The following is a 7177-nucleotide window of genomic DNA, read 5'->3' on the forward strand; positions in this document are numbered from 1 at the left end:
ATCAGTACTGCTCGTTTGGTTAGCTGTGATGACGGCATTGAGGGTTTGTAAGGAAATTTCTCCTCCTTTCATAAACCCAGGTATTTGAGCAGCGGGAAATGAGGTAGCAGTCTCTGGGATCCACTTTAGAAAATACTCTGACGTAAAAAGGAGGTGGTGATGTGACAGCAGTACACAGATGGCTGCTGAAGCAGGGCCGTGAGCACGTGAGGGGGGTACCCTCGTGCTCTCCAGACTTCTGTGTATGTTTGGGACTTTTCAGAATATAGAGTCAACATACAAAAGACAAGGAGGTCTCATTCCTTGTATCCCTGCAAACCTGCCAGGGACAGAAGCAGCACTTTAAACAACTGCTGCATTGGCAGTTTATTCTGAGTCTCCCTGTAGCTTCCAGCTCTCCTCCGAGCCACCACCTTGTCTAGGCATGGGCGGGGATCGCTCTCTGTAACAAGGCTTGCCAGGCCCAACGTTAGGGAATTCTTGTTTTGGATTCTGTATTCACATTTTTAAAAAATGACGAGTTTCCTGTTTGAAGAGACTTGAAAACAGTCGTCTTGTTTTCAGGTACGGCCGTCCTCTGCCTTCTCCTTTTTAAATGCTATTAGGAGTTTTATCTCCAAGGAGTGAACAGAATCGCGAGGAGCGGCCTAGGCAGACCCTGCAGGAAGGGAAGGCTTGCAGGGTGAGGAGTGTGAGTCGGTGTTGGCCGTGGCAGTCACAGCTTGCGGCAGGGACAATCGCAGAGACAGCAAGGGAAGAGAAAAATAAAATCTCTACATTAAATCGGGATGGGCTAGGGAGGCGGAGAGAGGCCCGAGAAATTTGGGCGGGCGGGCTGGCATGTGTCTGGGGGCGCATTCAAACCAGTGCTCCCCGGCCCCCCGCCCGCCGTGCGCCCCGGACCCCCGTGCGCTCCCGCTCTCTGCTCGGCGGCCGCTGCTCTGCCCTTGGCGCACACGCCCCTAGCGCGGCCACCCGAGAGGGACCTCTCTGCGCTCTGGGGAGTCTCTCGGCCTCAGGTTTGGCGGGTGCAGCCTGGAGAAAGCACCTGTATGAAATCGTGCATATTAAGTGAAAAGGTCTGAAAAGTTCTGGGCAAGGGGTTTTGAGCCGAATGTGGAAGCCCCTGTTAGTACCCGACCCCGATACGGTGCAGTACAGTCAGGTCGCTAGTCCTCTTGCCAGAGAGGAGCTTGTGCACCAGGTGGTTTGCGTCTGCAAGCTCAGTAAGTACGTACCGTACGCATCTCTGAGCCGACATTACCTACCCCAGGGATCAGGCTGGCAAAGAAAGGCACTTGAGGTAAAGGTTTGGCTTGACATTAATCCAGAGCTTCTGGAATGAGCTATTTAAAAGTTTGGAATATTCTTGCAGACTTTTTTGCCGTATGCAGAGTAAACCGCTCTCCTGTCCTAATACTGCCCTACTTTATACGGTGAACTTGAAGTTGGTCTGCAGGTGACTGTAGGAAATAAACTTCAGATTAGAAATGTTTCAGAAAAAACAATTGACTGATCGTAAAGTTTCATCAGGCACAGCCTTGAAAGCGTCCAAGATTTTAATTAGAGCTCAAAGGAACTTTGCATACCTATTTGGTGTATTCCTCCAAATCTGTACTTCAACCATCAAAAATATATATTTATGTCTAATTTCTAAGGATTGAGATGTTTGACACCACTTAGTACCTTGTCTCAGTGTTAAAAGTTAAAAGTTTTGGCTGAGTAGAAAAAAGTTTTGAATTGCTTTTAAATGTCTTCCTGTTCTTTTTGATGACTTCAAGTCATAATGTTTATTCTCTTTTTCTGGGTTAATTAGCCTATCTCTTTTTGATATTTGCATTCTGATCACATCTCCAAAACTCTGGTTTTAAAAAGTATTTACATCTGGATCCTCTCTGGTGACCATACCATTTTTAGTCTGTGGGGCTACCTAGACTCAAGAATAGTGGCACTCGTGTTCTTGTACGGTGATGTTTCAGCTACAGCTCTGTAACAACAGGTATGACTTGAATGGGATGTCCGAAAGAGAGGTCAGAGTGAACTCACAGACCCAGACCCAGAGACTCTGTTCCACCCCCTGGCGCAGAGCTGCCCTGAAGGGAGGGCAAAGAGAAAGAAAGGTTCTAGATGAGGAGAGGTACACTGGGAGAAGAAAAAGCACGCAGATTGAGGGCCTCGTTCCGGCTTCTCTGGCTGCCCAGAGCCTTGGAATACAGCAAACTCGTGTCCGTCTTTTGACTTCTTCAAGCTTCCCTTGAGCCCAGCACCAGCATTTTTTCTGACTCACTAGCCCCACCATCTTTCTCACGCTGAGCTGACAGAATGCCTTTAATAAAAGCAATTTCATCCCCAGCTCTTTAGGTACACGATTTATTCTCTCCATGTTTATTGGATGGATGATGGCATATGTAAGGTCTCAATAAAAAATGTTTAGAGTGTTTTGTTTTGAGTTACACCTTTTCTGAGTCATCCAGATAACCAAAGAAATAAACTTGAATAATTTTGCCAGAAACTCCAGACCAATGTTGTATTTGTGCAAAATCCACAAGGGTCTTCACATAAATATTTTTCATTGAGATGACATTTCTAAAACACCACCAATGGATCTCAAACATCATCGGACCATGTTTTACAATCTGAATGCCGATCGATACATTTAACTCTACTTTTTACTTCTTTCAGACTTTATTTCAAATGCCATTCTGAAGTATATCACACAACCTCATGTGACCAACCTTAAACTACCTTCAGAGCCTCGAATTTCACTTTTTAAACAATTTAAAGAAACAGTTCTAGTGACACCATTGACGTTTCATGGATGATGGTTGAAATTTTATTGACTTGTCATTTTCTGCAAAGCAATTTTCTCTTCTCAGTAAATGGGTTTTGCAGATCCATGAGTTCAAATGGCAGTATCACGACCACTCAATATTATGATGTTTTTTGAAATCTTACTAACTTCATATTTGAAAAGTCTCAGTTACTTTCAACCATACATTAGAGTGTTTTAAAAGTCTTATATTACTTTCTAAATGCTTTCTGTCTGCTTTACCATCATTCTTCAACATAAAACAATTTTTTTTCTTTGAAACTTTCTATTATTCAAATGCTTCTTAGTGTGACACTGAATAATAATGTTCTTTTAATTTTTCCGCATTGATGGGTACACATTTTCTTGACTGAAGCCAAAAAATGAACAAAACATGACTGCCATTCAGATGAAATAGGTAAGTATTAGCACTTCCGGTTTCAGCAAACAGCTTTTGAGCTGCATTTGTTCCCAGTATTTCTATCACCTGTCACCATAAACTACCCGTGGTTTAATTTTTTTTAATGCTTTTCAATTCCAAAAATATAAATTGGTTGTTATATCTTATGGTAAATCTTATACAGGCTACTCTGAGTTCTACAAATACTATCAACTGTGGTAGGGCCACCATTCACTTTGAACGCCCTTTCTGCCCTGTTCTCCCACAAATACAGCAGGGAGGTGTTTGCGATAATTATTCGAAACACTGAAAATCTTACCCAAGCTTTGCTCTCTTTTCCTCCTGGATACTTTCTCTTAATGTTTTATTATAAACTTGGTGTTGTAATTATCAAAGTATTGCACACGTACAACGTACGCAAAAAGTACCGTACAAAGTCAAAAGCCAAAGTAAATCTTACCTACTCAAAAACGGAACCAACCTCAAAACTTGAGGGCTATGACAAGTCGCCACCTCTCCGGTAACACACAGCATTTCATAAGCACACAGCCACGCTGCTCACAGTGGCAAAGGCGGAACTGGCAAAAACGTTTGCAGGTGTTTCTCAGATGTCGCCCATGTATCTATCACGCAGCTCGTGGCGACATTCAACAACAGTTAACTTCGAATGTTGAGTTGACATTATAATTTGTATTGTTAGTTGATTTTCCTACCCCTTGGAGGTACTGTGAGGATATTTTCCAGTCTGTGCCAGATGTTCCCAGATTTCAGCAATGAGACAACTCCGCTGGTGCATACTGGCTGTATTATGGCCTTGATTTAACAATAGAAGGTGCTGGTTGCTCTTAACATGCAAGGACAGGCAACGTTTCTGAGGAGGTTTGAGGTTCAAGGAGCAGAGAAGGGGGACAGGATTATTTGGGATGAAGAAGGGATTCTTTCCAAGATGGAAGAAATTTTGAAATCCTTGAGTCTTATTCTGGATTCTCCCCAAAGCAGGTTCTGGGTCAAGGACTTGAATGCACGTAGTTTATGTGGGAGCTTCCAAAGAGTCCCAGTGAGCGTTTGGGGAAGGGGCGTGTGGATAAGCGGGTTCCTGCTCTGGGCAGCTGAGGAGGGAGCTTGGTCCTTCAAGGGATCCCTGAGACAACACACTCCAGAACTGCCTCAACTCAGGAGCCGTGAGGCCGGGAGATTCACCCAACTAGCCCTGCCTCTCGCTGGCCACAAGTCATCCTGGGGGTGACAATTCCCAGCAAGTCCCTGTTACCCAGGGTGCAGGCCGAGCCTGCCCCTACAGCCAGAGGAAGCCCTGGGGGCATAGAGATATGGGGGATGGAGGTAAGAAGTAGTCCCCTTGGGAGCTGTCCACCAAGCTGCAGGTGACACCCCGCAGGTGGGCTGTAGGGAGGCGGTGGTGTGCTCACTGATGGAAGTGAGGCAGCCAATGGTTTAGCCAGGGCCCCTGGCAGCAACCCTGTTTTCCCCTCTGATTGATCCGGGATGACTGTGGAGGGGGCAGATTGCACTGGGGTCTCTGAGCTCCTGCTCCTGGGCCTCTCAGAGGAGCCTGAACAACAGCACCTGCTGTCCATACTCTTGCTGAGTATGTACTCGGTCACAGGACTTGGGGAACCTTCTCAACCTGGCCGTCGCCACTGATGCCCGGCTCCGTAAGCCCATGTGCTTCTTCTTGGCCAACCTGGCCTCTGTGGGCATTTGCTTCACCTCTACCACCATCCCCAAGATGTTGGCCCACCACGTGTCAGGACAGGGACCCCTTGTGATGGATGGCTGACCCAGATGCTCTTCTTTATCTGGTTCGCAGGCCTCGACAGCTTCCTGCTAACCACCGTGGCCTACGACCAGTCCGTGGCCATCTGTCAACGTCTGCATTCTGCCATGTCTACTCCAGAGTTCTGTGGCCTCGTGGTGCTGGCATCCTGGACCACAGCCTTCAGAAATGCCCCGACCCACACACCATGTTACAGACCTGCCTGTCATTCTGCGCCCACAACCAGGTCCCCCATTTCTTCTGTGACCTCAGCCCCCTCTTGCAGCTGGCCTGCTCCGACACCTTTCTCAACAACATGATGGTGTACGCTGTGGGCGCCCTGCCCATCATCACCGCTCTGTGGCCGCCTTGGTCTCCTACGCGCACATCTTTGTTGCTGTGCTGAGGATCCCATCCACGAGAGGCCAGAGGAAGGCCTTCTCCACCTGTGGCTCTCATCTCTGTGGTGTCTCATTGGGGTTTATGTCAGCCCCCCGCCAATGCTGAACCCTTTCATCTACAGCCTAAGCAACAAGGACATGAAGGGTGCCCTGGGGGCCCTCATCAGCAGGAAGCCAGTTTTTATTCTGCAACCACCGCATGGGATGCCTGAGGGACCCAATACAGTGCCCATCTGAACTGAACTTCCCTGCACAGTTCCATAAGATTTTGGAGACTGTAACAACATAGTTCCTTTGAAACATCTAGTCTACTTACTTCTAGTTTGTTCCACTGCTAGGAACGTGTCACGCCCATTGTTCTTTTCTAGCCAGAGTTCTTGTGTCTATTTAATTTGAGGTATTGGCTTCCTTGAACTGCCTACATCTTTGTTACTCTCTGTTACGGGTCTTCTGAAACAATTGACTTGGGCAGGAGGCAAGACCCCTATCTATACAGTTTTGGGGACAGGAAGCTGTTAGCTCCAATCTTGTGACATCTCTGACTGAAAAATGGCCAGTTCTTGTCTAAGATCATCTCTTTCTTGCAATTCCTTGCTATTGCAGCCAGAGGCCGCTGACCCGCAGGGACAGGCTAATGCTTCCAGTTACTTCTAGAAACACAGGCTCAGTGGACATGCGATATCCCTTTTGGGTTATCACAGGTGATGATATTACTGAATGTTATTCTTTGGCATGGCGAGGGTGACCAGCTTTCCAGCCTGCAATGTTTGTGCCCTTACCGCCAGCCCACTAAGCTAATGCGACCAACTTTTCGTTTTTATGATAGTAGCACCCCACTTCTAATACTAATTTCCATATTAGGAAGAATAGCTTACTTGCTGTATTAGCTTTCTGGGGATTCTGCAACAAATTACCACGAACTAGGTGGCTTAAATAATAGAAATTTAGTATTTTTCAGTCTGGAGACCAGAAGTCCAAAATCAGGTGTTGGCAGGTGGGTCCCTTCTGGAGGTTCTGCGGGAGAACCTGTGCCATGCCTCTCCCCTAGCTTCTGTTTGTTTGCTCGCCATCGTTAGTGTCCCTTGTATGCTGCTGACCTATCTTTACATGGCATCCTCCCTGTGTACACACTATATACATTTCTGTTCCTAAATGTATATCTCCAAAATCTCCCCTTTTATAAAGACACCAGTTATCTGGGATTATGGCCCCACCCTACTCCAGCATGACCTTATTTTAACTATTACATCTGCAACAATCCTATTCTCAAATAAGCTCATGTGCCAAAATACTGGGGGTTAGGACGTCAAGATATGAATTTTGGGAGAGCACACAATTCGACCCATAACGTTTGCTTAGAAAATAAGACTCTAGAGGAATATGGTTCAAATAAGACAAAAGTTTGTATCTCCTTCATATAACAGAGTTCTAGGTCGGTGGCTGACTCTGATGCTTTAAAACATTCAGAGATTCAGGTACAGTATGGTTTATTTCTTGCCCAGGACATTATTATTGTCTATAAGAGTGAAGCTGTGAACTCGAGATTACAAATAAATGATCAGAGAACACAGGGGAAGCAAGCCCAAAATCTTAAAGTACCATGTGCTTTTCACATTACACATTTGGTTACATGTAGTTGCAAGAGAGGCAGTGAAATGTGGTAGTGGTCTGCCACGTTGATAGGCTGTGATTCTGTTATCACACAAGAGAGGATAAATTTTTGTGGAGAGCCAGCAGTCCACATTCCTTCCTCTGGCCACCAAAGACATGAATGTATGTTTCTTTCTGCCCAT

At 46.0% G+C, this 7177-nt stretch overlaps 1 pseudogene; it reads left to right on the top strand.

The window, feature by feature from the left end:
• The first annotated feature begins 3246 nt into the window (after positions 1-3246).
• LOC140845813 (olfactory receptor 1F1-like) lies at positions 3247-6954 on the top strand (annotated as a pseudogene).
• Positions 6955-7177: the final 223 nt, after the last annotated feature.

The sequence above is a fragment of the Manis javanica genome, chromosome 13 (assembly GCF_040802235.1).
Source record: "Manis javanica isolate MJ-LG chromosome 13, MJ_LKY, whole genome shotgun sequence".
Lineage (NCBI taxonomy): Eukaryota > Metazoa > Chordata > Mammalia > Pholidota > Manidae > Manis > Manis javanica.